Source organism: Rhinoraja longicauda, chromosome 29 (genome assembly GCF_053455715.1).
Source record: "Rhinoraja longicauda isolate Sanriku21f chromosome 29, sRhiLon1.1, whole genome shotgun sequence".
NCBI lineage: Eukaryota > Metazoa > Chordata > Chondrichthyes > Rajiformes > Arhynchobatidae > Rhinoraja > Rhinoraja longicauda.
The window spans coordinates 4,576,866-4,592,902 of record NC_135981.1 but is presented as its reverse complement, the minus strand read 5'-3'; the positions used below and the strand labels follow the sequence as shown (position 1 = coordinate 4,592,902).

Below are 16,037 nucleotides of genomic sequence, written 5' to 3'. Positions count from 1 at the left end.
AGTACAAGCCGAATCTATCCAGTCTTTCTTCATATGAAAGTCCTGCCAGATTCACCAGGGATCAATCTGGTGAACCTTCTCTGTACTCCCTCTAAAGCTAGACCTAGAAGGGTTTCTGGTGGAGTCCCTTCTTCACCCTCCTGCGCTCCAAGGAATAGAGTCCCCGCCACCTCAACCTCTCCCTGTAGCGCAGGCTCTTTAGTAATGGCAACATCCTCGAAAATCCAGCTTGACAACATCTTTCAGTCTGAAGAAGTGTCAGCCCATTCCTTCTCTCCAGCGATGCTTTCCTGTCCCGCTGAGTTACTCCAGCTTTCTGTGTCAGATACCATCTGGGCAGAGCGCAGTTTCTGGATGAAATTGGTCTGTTGTTTGTTTTAGTTTTAGTTGTTTAATTTAGTTTAGTTTAGAGATACAATTTACATTTACACCATGCCAATTAACCTGCAAACCTGTACGTCTTTGGAGTGTGGGAGGAAACCGAAGGATCTCGGAGAAAACCCACGCGGGTCACGGGGAGAACGTACAAACTCCGTACAGACAGCACCCGCGGTCGGGATTGAACCCGGGTCTCTGGCGCTGTAAGGCACCAACTCTACCGCTGCGCCCTTGAAGAACAATCCCCACCCCTCTCTCTCTCCCTCCCTCCCTCTCTCTCTCTCGTGTGTGTGTGTACTATTTAGTTCTGCTTTGGCAGCTTACACTCCAGTTTCCCCCTTTTCCCTGACTCTCAGTCTGAAGAAGGGTCTCGACCCGAAACCTCACCCATTCCTTCTCTCCAGAGATGCTGCCTGTCCCGCTGAGTTACTCCAGCATTTTGTGTCCATCTTCAGTTTGTACGCGAATTGGCTTGGTATCAATATATAAGAAAATAACTGCAGATGCTGGTACAAATTGAAGGTATTTATTCACAAAATGCTGGAGTAACTCAGCAGGTCAGGCAGCATCTCAGGAAAGAAGGAATGGGTGATGTTTCGGGTCGAGACCCTTCTTCAGACTGAAACGTCACCCATTCCTTCTCTCCTGAGATGCTGCCTGACCTGGCTTGGTATCAATGTAAATGATCCCTCGTGTGTGTAGGATAGTGTCAGCATGCGGCGATCCCTGGGCGGTCCGGACTCGACGGGCCGAAGGGCCTGTCTCCGTGCTGCGTCTCGAAATTAGAGGATTCCTTTTTTGAGATAGACACAAAAAGCTGGAGTAACTCAGCGAGCCAGACAGCATCTCTGGAGAACAGTTGAACGACAGCAAATCCTTCTGCCTTCTACAGACAGGCAGCTGACGTTGCTGTAGCATCTTCCAGCTCATTCAAGGTGGTTTTGTAGTGTTGTTGCTGTTGTAATGTGGTCGAGTTGGGAACCGGATGCATCAGCAAACATTCATTTGATAACGATCCGATAATCAACTTTTAATCGTGTTAATTGATTGATGAACTTCACGCCTGGGGATATGTGCATGGGAAATCTTATCGAAAACGTATAAGATTATTAAGGGGTTGGACACGTTAGAGGCAGGAAACATGTTCCCAATGTTGGGGGACTCCAGAACAAGGGGCCACTGTTTAAGAATAAGGGGTAGGCCATTTAAAACTGAGATGAGGAAAAACTTTTTCAGTCAGAGAGTTGTGAATCTGTGGAATTCTCTGCCTCAGAAGGCAGTGGAGGCCAATTCTCTGAATGCATTCAAGAGAGAGCTAGATAGAGCTCTTAAGGATAGCGGAGTCAGGGAGTATGAGGAGAAGGCAGGAACGGGGTACTGATTGAGAATGATCAGCCATGATCACATTGAATGGCGGTGCTGGCTCGAAGGGCCGAATGGCCTCCTCCTGCACCTATTGTCTATTGTCTATTGAAAGTATTGAGCACAGAGTTTGTGGCTGATTGGTCTGCACTGGGAACTCGATACTGGAACCTTGCTACCTTGCATGGAACTGGAGTAACTCAACGGGAAAGGCAGCGTCTCTGGAGGACGTGCAGAGGCAATGTTTTGGGCTGGGCCCTTACTTCAGATTGGTTCTCGTAGGGGTGAGAAAACTGTGAAGGTGATTTAGAGGTGAGGTAAAGCCTGGCAAGTGACAGTTCGATCGAGGTCATAAGGAATGGGAGCAGAATTAGGCCATTCGGCCCATCAAGTCTACTCTGCCATTCAATCACGGCTGATCTATCATCTCTCCCTCCAAACCCCATTCTCCTGCTTTCTCCCCATAACCTCTGACACCCGTACTAATCAAGAAGGCGTGGGGGTGTGGTGGTGGCAGGGGGGATAGACATAAAGTGCTGGGGTATCTCAACGGGGTCAGGCAGCATCTCTGGAGAGAAGGAATGGGTGACGTTTCGGGCCGAGACCCTTCTTCAGACTGGTGAAGGAGGGGGGTTGAGTGGCAGATGGGTGGAGTAAGTGAGAAAGGCTGGAGTTGGAAAGGAGACAAAATGGTGCCAGATAGGGAGAGAAGAAGTGAAATATAAAGCAGGGAGGGATAAAGATATTGTCAGGGAGACAATAAAGATATATTGTATTGTATTGTATTGTTCAAGGGCCATTTTTAGTCACGTGTGTGACCAAAATTGTGGAATATATCTCTTCTAATTCTGAATGCATTGTTTATTGTTTGTACTGTAGACAATAGACAATAGACAATAGGTGCAGGAGGAGGCCATTCGGCCCTTCGAGCCAGCACCGCCATTCAATGTGATCATGGCTGATCATTCTCAATCAGTGCCCCGTTCCTGCCTTCTCCCCATACCCCCTGACTCCATTATCCTTAAGAGCTCTATCTAGCTCTCTCTTAAACGCATTCAGAGAATTGGCCTCCACTGCCTTCTGAGGCAGAGAATTCCACAGATTCACAACTCTCTGAGTGAAGAAGGTACTGTTTTCAGTAAAAGTGAAAAAAAGCACTGTACATATGACTTATATATGTCGAGGTTTATCAAGTTACATTTTTGTATGTAACGCTGACAAAGTTTGTTTAGGGTAAGAGGTCAAATAGGACTGGTCACGTGTGTGACCATGCGAGGTCACACACGTGACTAAAAATGGCCCAGTAGGTGGAAATGGAGATCAAATGGAGATAGTTACGTTGGGGATGAGAAATAAGCGCACAGAGGAGAGGAGAGGAGAGTTGAGGAGGGGAGGGGAGGGGAGAGGAGGGGAGAGGAGAGAAGATGAGAGGAGAGGAGAGGAGGGGAGAGGAGAGGAGAGGAGAGGAGAGGAGAGGAGAGGAGAGGAGAGGAGAGGAGAGGAGAGGAGAGGAGAGGAGAGGAGAGGAGAGGAGAGGAGAGGAGATAAGAGAGGAGAGGAGAGGAGAGGAGAGGAGAGGAGAGGAGAGGAGAGGAGAGGAGAGGAGAGGAGAGGAGAGGAGAGTGAATTGGGTGGTGGGAGTTGGTGGAGAAATGTGAGAGCTTTGAGATGTGATTGGGAGACAGGGCAAAGAGAGGCGGGGTAGGGGGGTATTACTTGAAATTGGAGAATTAAGCGTTCACACCATTGGGTTGTAAGCCACACACGTGGAATATGTGTTGCTGTTCCTCCAGTTTGCATGCGGGCCTCACCCTGGCAATTCTGGAGGCCAATGAGAGAAAGGTCTACATGGGAAAGGGGGAGTTAAATTGATCAGCGACCGTGCCATCCAGCAGGTGTTAATGGACAGAACGTGAGCACTCGGCAAAGTGGTTGCCCAGCCTCTGCTTGGTCTTACTGGAGGACACATCAGGAGAGTGGAATACGACAGGTTATCCTCTGTCTCACCCGCAAGGGCTGCTGGAACCTATAAGTTCGTAAGTCATTGGAGCAGAATTAGGCCATTCGGCCCACCGGGTCCACTCCGCCATTCAATCATGGCTGATCTATCTCTCTCCCTCAACCCCATTCTCCTGCCTTCTCCCCCGAACCTTTGACACACTGACTATCTCCACCTTACAAATGCCACATGTCTTGGCCTCCACAGCCGTCTGTGGCAATGAAATCCACAGATTCACCACCCTCAGACCAAAGAAATTCCCCCTCGTCTCCTTCCAAAAGGTACGTCCTTTTATTCTGAGGCTGTGACCTCTGGCCCTAGACTCTCCCACTCGTGGAAACATCCTCCTCATCGGCATTCTAAAAATGCACCCCTGGATGGAAGTGAGAGAGAGGGGGTGTCGGGACAGGTGTTGCATCACCTGTGGTTGCAGGGGAAAGTACCTGGGAAGGGAGGATGGGTTGGGCTATAAATTTCCCGAGTGTCCTTGGTGGGAAGAGACTTTACTTTTTAACATTCATCCTACAAGCTTTGGTTTGACTGCACCTCCAAAGGTGAACATCTCCGGCCTGTTCCAATGGAGGTTTTGGCTAATGAAATGTGTGGGACATCATGGCTGTATAGAAACATAGAAACATAGAAAATAGGTGAGGGAGTAGGCCATTCGGCCCTTCGAGCCTGCACCGCCATTCAATATGATCATGGCTGATCATCCAACTCAGTATCCTGTAGCTGCCTTCTCTCCATACCCCCTGATCCCTTTAGCCACAAGGGCCACATCTAACTCCCTCTTAAATATAGCCAATGAACTGGCCTCAACTACCTTCTGTGGCAGAGAATTCCACAGATTCACCACTCTCGGTGTGAAAAAAAAACTTTCTCATCTCGGTCCTAAAAGACTTCCCCCTTATCCTTAAACTGTGACCCCTTGTTCTGGACTTCCCCAACATCGGGAACAATCTTCCTGCATCTAGCCTCTCCAACCCCTTAAGAATTTTGTAAGTTTCTATAAGATCCCCAATTTTGTAAGTTTCTATAAGATCCCCAATTTTGTAAGTTTCTATAAGATCCCCAAGTATCTGCAAAGACTGCAGCCAATTTGAACACAGCACGCCAGACTTCACTGTGATTAACTACTTGGGTTCATGTTGGGCCAATAAACCTGGCTCCATCATACACCCACGCCAATACAATGTTTTGTGTTGCTATTACACCTTCCTTTGTTCTCAATCAATAGTTCGTGCTTTCTTCTCAATCGGATCAATACTATATTTCAGACTGTTATAATTTTGGTCATGGTCAGGTCTAGAATGGAGTCAGATCTAACATCTCCCCAGAACCAGGGGCCACAGATTAAGAATAAGGGGTAGACCATTTAGAACTGAGATGAGGAAAAACTTTTTCAGTCAGAGAGTTGTAAATCTGTGGAATTCTCTGCCTCAGAAGGCAGTGGAGGCCAATTCTCTGAATGCATTCAAGAGAGAGCTAGATAGAGCTCTTAAGGATAGCGGAGTCAAGGGGTATGGGGAGAAGGCAGGAACGGGGTACTGATTGAGAATGATCAGCCATGATCACATTGAATGGCGGTGCAGGCTCGGAGGGCCGAATGGCCTCCTCCTGCACCTATTGTCTATTGACCCGCGTGGATTTTCTCCGAGGTCTTTGGTTTCCTCCCACACTCCAAAAACATGCAGGTTTGTAGGTTAATTGGCTCGGTAGAAATGAAAATTGTCCCTGGTGTGTGTAGGATAGTGTTAGTGTGCGGGGATCGCTTGACGGTACAGGCTCGGTGGGCCGAAGGGCCTGTTTCCGCGCTGAATCTCTAAACTAATCTAAACTAAAGCGGAACTAAACTACGAGGCTTTGGTTGGGTTGGGAGTGTCTGTGGCAAGCGTTGGGATTCAGTTCAGCTTTGATTGGGTTGGCTTTGGGTTGGATGGAGCTCAGATTGGTCTTGGGTGGTTTGGGTTTGGATTGGCCAGGTTTGTGTTGTGTTTGGATTGGATCGCGGTTGGATCGAGGTCAGATTGGTCACGGTTGGGTTGGCTTCAGATTGGCCATGATTGGGAGGAGTTCAGATTGGCGTGGCCTGTGGATTGGCCATGGATTAGTCAGGTTCTGATTGGGTGGGTGGGTCACGTTTGCATGCCCTCGGGTGGGTGAGGTTTGCATTGGCTCTGGCCCGGTCAGGCTCCATCTGGTCTCGGCGCGGTTGGATTCCAATTGACTGCGGCTGAGTGGCTTCAGATTGGATGTGGTGGGTCAGATGTTGATCACCCTTGGGTAGATGCAGTTTGCATTGGCTCTGGCCCGGTCAGGCTCCATCTGGTCTCGGCGCGGTTGGATTCCAATTGACTGCGGCTGAGTGGCTTCAGATTGGATGTGGTGGGTCAGATGTTGATCACCCTTGGGTAGATGCAGTTTGCATTGGCCAAGTTTGGGTTGGGTTTGGTTCAGCGGCAAGTCGGGTCCAAGTCGAATTTTAATTTCGTGCCTGAACAGATCTCTCATTTTTGTGGTACCATCTATGACCAACGACTCAATGGTACTTTATTGTCAGATGTACCTAGATGTGGTGAGATGCGTTGTTGTGCACGCAACCTGGCAAAAGCATGCAGCACGCCTCGTGTTGGCGGTACGATACGATAATGACACGATGCTACTTTATTGTCAGATCAAGTCGAAAGTTTTCCTTGCTTCTCAGCAGCTCCACTTGCAACATCAACAAGGACAAAGAATGTCAGACAAGAGACGAGGTACACAAGTGTAGCCACGCTTTGGTGCTGACAAAGTTACAAAAGCTCACCGAACATAAGGTCATAAGGAATAGGAGCAGAATTAGGCCATTCGGCCCATCAAGTCTACCCCGCCATTCAATCACGGCTGATCTATCTCTCCCTCCTAACTCCATTCTCCTGCCTTCTCCCCATAACCTCTGACACGCGTACTGAACAGATCTGAACTGCCCGCCGCTGCACGTGACATCAGGCTCCCCTCCCACGTTGGGTACCCCTTTGTTCTTGGCGTCCCCTCTCACTGGGTACCCCCCTTTGTGAACCCCACTCGCCGGACCCCCCCCCATACCCTCCCCCATCGAGCAGCTCTCTGATGGCCCCCCGACTCTTGACTGCCCCCTCGCTCTCCGACTGCCCGCCTCGCTCTCGATAGTCCCCTTGCTCTCAACGGTTGCTCGTGCCCCCCACCACCCCCCCCCCCCCCCTCACTCTCGGTGGCGCGAGGGTCCCATCGACGCCTGTGGCTCGGGGCCGAGTTTGGAGAAGTTCGGATCCTGTGTTTTTCTTCAGATACTTTGTGGTCACTGAAATGGCCCAGAGGCCTGGAAACTATGTGCATAAATCTCACCACAAACAGTGAGATGACGATAGCCCTTGTTTGTGGATCTAGAATCAAGGATATTTGGCATCCATTGGAAACGTCTTGCCCTTGATCAACTTAGTACAGTGGCATCTGAATGCATTCAAGAGAGAGCTAGATAGAGCTCTTAAGGATAGCGGAGTCAGGGGGTATGGGGAGAAGGCAGGAACGGGGTACTGATTGAGAATGATCAGCCATGATCACATTGAATGGCGGTGCTGGCTCGAAGGGCCGAATGGCCTCCTCCTGCACCTATTGTCTATTAACTACTATCTTTCAGCTGCAGCTGAGGGAACAGCGGGTTGTCAGTTTAAAGTCTCACCTTTAGAGATATAGGCACAGCGCGGAAACAGGACCTTCTGCCCACAGTGTCCGTGCCGACCAGTGATCACCCCGTACACTAGCACTGTCCTACACACACACGGGACAATTTACAATTTTCACCGAAGCCAATTAACCTACAAACCTGCACGTCTTTGGAGTGTGGGAGGAAACCGGAGTACCCGGAGAAAACCCACGCAGGTCACAGGGAGAACGTACAAACTCCGTACAGACAGCACCCGTAGTCAGGATGGAACACGGGTCTCTGGCGCCGTGAGGCAGCGACTCTACCGCTGCGCCACCGTACTCTGATTCCCCTCCCGCAGATGCTGCCTGACCTGCTGGCCATTCCCAGCACTTCCTGTTTTTCATTCAACATATCAAGCAAATGTATTTTTTTAATAATGTTAAAAACCCTTTAATTCTAATGGATTAGATTCCTCCATTCCCATGGCAACATTAAATTCTCCTCCAAATGTTTACTTTGGTAAGCTGCAAAGCGTCCAGCTGTTTCCTGTGGCACTGCCCGGTCTTGGTGTTGCTTTGATACTTGCCGGTCCCTGTTCACAGGCCGAGAAACCTTTCAGTGATGAGGTGGTAGGGGTAGGGCAACGATTCCATTTTAACTACCGCATCTTAGGGCAATTTTAACCACGGCGGCTTAGCGGTCGAGTTACCGCCTCACAGCGCCAGAGACCCAGGTTCGATCCTGACCACGGTTGCTGCCTTCACAGAGTTTGTACGTTCTCACTACCACCCACGTGGGATTTCTCCGGTTTCCTCCTATACTCCAAAGACACACAGATTTGTAGGTTAATTTGCTCGGTTAAGTTGTAAAATTGTTCCTAGTGTGTAGGATAGTGTCCAGGGTCATTGCTGGTAGACGTGGACTCAAGGGGTCGAAGGGCCTCTTTCCCTGCTGTATCTCTAAAGTCTACTTTTGGGGTAATTTATTGTATGTTTATTATGGACTTGCAATTTGTATCTTTTAGTTTTGTTTCGAGATACAGCGTGGAAACAAGGCCCTTTGGCCCTCAGAGTCCGTGCCGACCAGCAATCCCCGCTTACTAACACTATCAATAGACAATAGACAACAGGTGCAGAAGGAGGTCATTTGGCCCTTCGAGCCACCACCAACATTCAATGTGATCATGGCTGATCATTCTCAATCAGTACCCCGTTCCTGCCTTCTCCCCATACCCCCCGACTCCGCTATCCTTAAGAGCTCTATCTAGCTCTCTCTTGAATGCATTCAGAGAATTGGCCTCCACTGCCTTCTGAGGCAGAGAATTCCACAGATTCACAACTCTCTGACTGAAAACGTTTTTCCTCATCTCAGTTCTAAATGGCCTACCCCTTATTCTTAAACTGTGGCCCCTGGTTCTGGACTCCCCCAACTTTGGGAACATGTTTCCTGCCTCTAACATGTCCAACCCCTTAATAATCTTATATGTTTCGATAAGATCCTACACACACTAGGGGCAATTTACAATTTTATTGAAGCCAATTAACCTAAAAAGCCTGTCCATCTTTGCAATATGGGAGGAAACCGGGGCACCTGGAGAAAACCCACGTGGTCACAGGGAGAACGTACAAACTCTGTACAGACAGCACCTGTAGTCAGGTTCGGACGCGAGTCTCTGGCGCTGTGAGGCAGCAACTCTACCACTGCACCACCGTGCTGACCTTCTGAGGTCTATTTTGAACCCCACAATTTCCCAGTCATCGACACAGGATTAACCGACAAATGTGGCCCAGTTTTATGGGACAAAATAAATTTCACAGCGTGAAATATTGAGTTGGCTCTGTCCCGAAGATAAATGTATTTTGTAAGAGACATAGTGACCTAGTTACTGCGAGGAGCACAATCAAACTGAAGAAACCCTGAGGATCTCAGCAGAGCTGTTGTCAGCAAGAATTGGTTTGGTTCGAAAGTAGTTGAAGCCTAATGCAGATGCAGGAACACCGTGCACAAAGTATGCAAAGAGTCGCCACCCAAAGGGCACCGATGAAGTTACAAAGCGTCAATGTGGTCCCCAATGGCCCCTCTTTGTTCCGGGTGCCTCTGCCCCCCACCCCCCCCCCCCCCCCCACGCTGGGTCCCTCTTTATTACGGGTGCCTCTGCCCCCCACGCCCGGTCCCTCTGTTTTCCCAGTGGCGGGCACGTCGGCATGTCCTCCCATCAGGAGGGATGTGCATCACGCTCAGGCAGAGGGGATGACCTTAACTTGGCATCATGTTTGGCCGAAGGGCCTGTTCCTGTGCTGTGCTGCTCCATGTTCCCTGTGGCTGGGACTTGTGTGTCCTTTTAGTCGGCAGAGATGACGGGTTTGGAGGGGGGGGGGGGGGGGTGCTGCTGACGATGCCGAGGCCATTTACTCAACTGCTCCATTTGTATGGTAGTGTAGGGAAAAAACCGCAGGTGCTGGTACAAATCGAAGGTATCACAAAATGCTGGAGTAACTCAGCGGGTCAGGCAGCATCTAGGAGAGAGGGAATGGGTGACGTTTCGGGTCGAGACCCTTCTTCAGACTGATTGGATGGTACATGCGGCAGGTACAGAGTGCAGATTGTGGAGCTACTGAATATTTATAAGAAGATAACTGCAGATGCTGGTACAAATTGAAGGTATTTATTCACAAAATGCTGGAGTAACTCAGCGGGTCAGGCAGCATCTAGGGAGAGAAGGAATGGGTGACGTTTCGGGTCGAGACCCTTCTTAAGTCTGAGTCTGAAGGTATCACAAAATGAAGCTTTATGCCTGCCAAACCTACTTTCTCCTGGAAGGTATTGAGATTCAGTTTTGTTAGAGCTGTGTCCATTCAAGGAAACTGGCCCCCCACCAAGAGATTTGAATATTACACACAACCATTCTCCATCAATGATTTTCAAGATATGCCCAATAATAATGAAAGATTTTGCCAATCGGAAGTGCTCTGACTATGCAGATATAGAACCTACAAAAATTGGCGACTGTGTCTGTTTGTCTGCTGGATTTGAGCACCTACAGTCTCCTGCTTTTGATGGAGTGAAAGCTTTACTGGCAATGTACTGAAATGAATTAGAACTAAACTTTATTTGTAGTTCAGTTTATTATTGTCGCGTGCACTGAGGTACAGTGCAAAGCCTTCTTGTTGCGGTGCTATCCAGTTAGCAGAAAGACTATTCTTGACTTCCACAACCAGGGGGTCACACAGTCTAAGAATAAAGGGGAGGCCATTTAAAACTGAGGTGAGAAGAAACTTTTTCACCCAGAGAGTTGTGGATTTGTGGAATTCTCTGCCACAGAGGGCAGTGGAGGCCAAATCACTGGATGAATTTAAAAGAGAGTTAGAGAGAGAGCTCTTAGGGGCTAGCGGAATCAAGGGCTGTGGGGAGAAGGCAGGCACGGGTTACTGATTGTGGATGATCAGCCATGATCAGAATGAATGGCGGTGCTGGCTCGAAGGGCCAAATGGCCTCCTCCTGCACCAATTTTCTCTGTTTTTATGGATTCATTTCTTTCAGCCATTGGTCTGTAATGAAGGGGCGCGGGATGACAAGTGTGATTCCTTATAGGGAGAGCGGGAGAAACGTATTTGTCTGGAGAGGTGGTATTGGCACGGAAACTATATTGACATTCAGGATGAAGAGCAAAGATATTGAATGGATCTTGAAACGCGTGCAGTAAATGTGACTGGGACTAATTTTTTGTTGTTGTGCAGAATGTGAGCTGTTTGCCCCCCTACAACAGGTCTATTTTCACATTATTACTTGCATGTATTTTGCAATTAATTTTATTTATGCTTCTTCAGTAAAACTTGCCTGCAAAACAGTCTCCCCCCCCCATCTACCCTTTTATTTTTGAATTCAGAATTTCTCATTTTGTCCCGTAATAGATAATGCAGATAACTGTTTCCAATTCACACTTCAAGGTTTTGCTGCGGTCTGATGAATCCACAAATATAATTCATTTCACATCCTGAATGATTGCTTAGTTTTTACTGTACCTTTGGCGTTTTTTAGCAATGAAAATTGTTGGATGGTTGCTGCACATTATATCCATTCTGGTCCCGTAAATATCCCGAACTCGCAAACCCAAGTTAACTTCAAAGATGCGACCAACACTAAAATCGACCAGTTATGTCATACCTTCAGGTTAGAAGTTGACCGACGCTGACTTGTTGAGTCTTTGTGTCGAGTTCAGTTTATTGTCACGCGTACCGAGGTACAGAGAAGAGCTTTAGTTGCGCGGCTAACCAGTCAGCGGAAAGACAGTACGTGATTGCAATCCAGCCGTCTGCAGTGTACAGATACATGACAAAGGGAATAATGTGAATAACGCTTAGTGCAAGATAAAGCCAGTGAAGTTGGATCAAAGATAGTCCGAGGGTCTCCAATGAGGTAGATAGTAGACTTCTAGTAGATAGCACACGTGTCCCTTGTGTGTAGGATAGAACTAGATAAATCGATTCCCCTTCACCTTGAACATATGTCCTCTGGTCCTCTAGTTTCAATAGATATAATGACATTGATTAGGATCACACAGCATGGACACAGGCCCCTGCAGCCCAACTTGCCCCATCTACACTAGTCCCACCAGCAGCCCAGACCATCAACCTCCCTTCCAATGACTCTATCTGCAAGGCCAGCAGTATAATAAAGGACCGGTCTCACCCCGGTCACTCCCTCTTCACCCCTCTCCCACAAAGTACGAGGTACAGAAGTGTAAAAGCGCACACCTCCAGATTCAGGGGTAGTTTCTTCCCAGTTGTTATCGGGCAACTGAACCATCCATTCTATCACCAACTAGAGAGCAGCCCTGACCTCCCATCTACCCCATTGGAGACCCTCGGACTATCTCTAATCGGACTATACTGGACTTTATCTTGCACTAACCGTTATCATGTTTCTGTACATTGTGGACGTCCGTTGTGTCTTTCTGCTGACTCAATAGCATGTAACAAAAATGCTTTTCACTGTACCTCGGTACACGTGACAATAAACTAAACTAAACCTGCCTGTGTTTGGCCCATATCCCACTAAACCTATCCTACCCAAGTACTTGTCCAAATGCTCTTTTATACATTGTGATCGTAGAGGCGCCAAGCTCCTCTGGCAGTTCATTCCATATACAAATCACCCTCTGTGTGTGTAAAAGACAAGGTTGCCCCTCAGGTTCCTATTAAATCTTTCATTTCTCAACTTGCTTGATTTAATGACATTCAACATTTTGGTTCTGCCAAATGGTTCCACTGAGTTACAAATTTATAATTGGAGCGTGTGGTAACTCTGAATGTTCAAACATCTTTGGTGGGACAAAATAACGCTGCCTCACAGCGCCAGAGACCCGGGTTCGATCCTGACCACGTGTGTTGTCTGTGTGGAGTTTGTATGTTCTCCCCGTGACCTGCCTGGGTTTTCTCCATGTGCTCCGGTTTCTTCCCACACTCCAAAGACGAGCAGATTTGTAGGTTCATTGACATCAGTAGAGATTGTACATTGTCCCCAGTGGGTGTCGGATAGTGCCAGTGTGCAAGGATCGCTGGTCGGCGCGGACTCGGTGGGCCGATGGGATTGTTTCCGCGCTGTATCTCTAAACTAACCAATGGCCCAAATTCTCCCGCAAAGCTTCGGAAGCAGAGTGCATGCATTCAAGCGAGAGCTAGATGGAGCTCTTAAGGATAGCGGAGTCAGGGGGTACGGGGAGAAAGCAGGAATGGGGTACTGATTGAGAATGATCAGCCATGATCACATTGAATGACTCGAAGGGCCGAATGGCCTCCTCCTGCACCTATTGTCTATTGTCTATTGACTCACTCTTTTTGAACAAGAAAATCAATTTCTAACTACACAACAATAAAACATATGTATTTTGCAGCCAAATTCAGGGGTCGCATTTTTATTTCCATATATATATATATTGGAACAATGCCGCACAAAATAGTTATCATTTGAATTGGTCTTTTACTGAAAACAAAATATGCTATAAATCAGTATGGATTTCAAATGAATACAGTCAGTTTCTGAGAGTTTTAGATGAAACAATAAAGGAATATTGCTATGAATATCATAGTTGATTTTTTCAGCTTGTTGCAGAACAGGAAGATAATTGCAGACCGATGTGTTTCAGGCTCTGTTATTGCAGATGCAGTGTTATATTTTCAAACTGTTCCATTCCCCACCTGAGCACTTAACACCCATGTTGTAAATCATTCTGCGGCCTTGTTTAATTTCCTGCCCTTCTGTTAAAAGAACCGCACAGAACAATTTTTCAGTTCAGTTCAGTTTAGTTAATCGTCACGGGCACTGAGATACAGTGAAAAGCTTTTGCTGCCTGCTAGTGTGTCGAATATCGGCAGTTTACAAAATAAATAATCATCACACTAAAATCCCGCCATCTCTGTCAACAATACGTTCGATCCCCCGCGGCGACCAGCGTTCCCGGAAGGCCTCCAGAGTCACCGTGGACACCGTGTGTTCCCTCTCCAGGGACACGCGCGCACGGACGTAAGCCCGGAACAGGGGTAGGCAGCCGACTTCTGTGAGGCCATCGACTACCCGCTGCCTGGACCCGCGGATGGCCATCTTGGCCAGGCCCAGGAGCAGACCGACAGGGAGACCCCCTCCTCCCTCCCGACCCTCCCCCCTCTGTACCGGGTGCCCAAAAATTAAAAGCGTAGGTCAATCCTGACCTCGGGTGCTGTCTGTGCGGAGTTTGCACGTTCTCCATGTGATCATGTAAACAATAGACAATAGTCAATAGTCTCCAATAGACAATAGACAATAGACAATAGTCAATAGTCTCCAATAGACAATAGATAATAGACAATAGTCAATAGTCTCCAATAGACAATAGACAATGGACAATAGTCAATAGTCATTAGTCATTAGTCATTAGTCAATAGTCAATAGTCAATAGTCAATAGTCAATAGTCAATAGTCTCCAATAGACAATCGACAATAGACAATAGACAATAGTCAATGGTCTCCAATAGACAATAGACAATAGACAATAGTCAATAGTCTCCAATAGACAATAGACAATAGACAATAGTCAATAGTCAATAGTCTCCAATAGACAATAGACAATAGACAATAGTCAATAGTCAATAGTCTCCAATAGACAATAGACAATAGACAATAGTCAATAGTCAATAGTCAATAGTCTCCAATAGACAATAGACAATAGACAATAGTCAATAGTCAATAGTCAATAGTCTCCAATAGACAATAGACAATAGACAATAGTCAATAGTCTCCAATAGACAATAGACAATAGACAATAGACAATAGACAATAGTCAATAGTCTCCAATAGACAATAGACAATAGACAATAGTCAATAGTCAATAGTCAATAGTCTCCAATAGACAATAGACAATAGTCAATAGTCAATAGTCTCCAATAGACAATAGACAATAGACAATAGTCAATAGTCTCCAATAGACAATAGACCACGGGTTTTCCTCCGGGTGCTCTGATTTCCTCCCTCATCCCGAAGCCGTGTGGGCTTGTAGGCCGTGTAGGAAACAAAACTGCAGATGCCGGTTAAAATCGAAGGTAGACACAAAATGCCGGAGTAACTCAGCAGGTCAGGCAGCGTCTCTGGAGCGAAGGAATGGGTGACGTTTCGGGTCGAGACCCTTCTTCAGACTGATGTCAGGGGAGGGGGCGGGGCTGTCAGCTTGCAGATTGAGGCTGGATTTATAGAGTGGCCAGGTGACTAGCAGTCCGGCCTAGTTATACATCAATACATCACGAGGCCTGTCTCTGGGCACCGTATGTCGCACCACACAAGGCTTTGGATCGCGAGGTTCCCACTATACCTTTGGCACCTGCACGTCATCAATCTCAAGTGCTTCTCCGGTGCCAGAACTGGAGGGTAAACTGGGTTCAAGACTGGAATTGTGAAATCTGAGGATTAATGGGAACTAGACCAAGTGGACCAGTTGGGCCCAAACCTTTCCTGCATTGGTGCAGCACCCTCCCCTCCCCCCTCGCCCCCTCCCCCCTCTCATCCCCTTCACCCCCTCCCCCTGCCCCCTCTCCCCTCCTCCTCCCTTCCTTCCCCGTCCCCTCTCCCTCCACTCCCCTCCTCCTACCCCTACCCCTCTCCTTCCCCTTCTCCCCCACCACTTCATCCCCCTCAACCCCCCCATATCCTCCCTCCTCCCCCCCTCCCTCCCCCCCCTCCCTCCTTTGGAGATAGATTTAAACTTTAAAATGTGAATAATTTAAAAAATATAACACCGATTTCAATGAAACTTCTTCCATTGGCACCAAAGGGACGACGGTGAGTAAGGTGGGCCTGAAATTGTCGCGCTATCGTGTACCGTTTTGGCTGTAGTTCAGGAACAAACAAACAAACAAACGAGAGTTTAAGTATATAGATGTTACTCAAGGAATGCCAGAGAAACAACACGGAAACAGGCCCTTCAGCCCATCGAGTCCACGCTGGCCAATCGACCACCCATTGAAACTAATCCTACTTCAAACTTTGTTTATTCTCCACACGTTCTCATGAACCCCATCTTGGAACTTACCACTCATCGATGCTCTGGGGGCAATTAGCAGCAGGCCACTAACCCAGCTAGAACGTAGATCATACAAACAGTACGGA

General features: G+C 47.8%; 1 protein-coding gene across 2 annotated transcripts in view; it reads left to right on the top strand.

Annotated features, from left to right (window-relative positions):
- Nucleotides 1–16,037, top strand: part of LOC144607688 (plexin domain-containing protein 1-like) — a 149,748-nt gene that overhangs the window by 2,510 nt on the left and 131,201 nt on the right. The window lies entirely within an intron of this gene.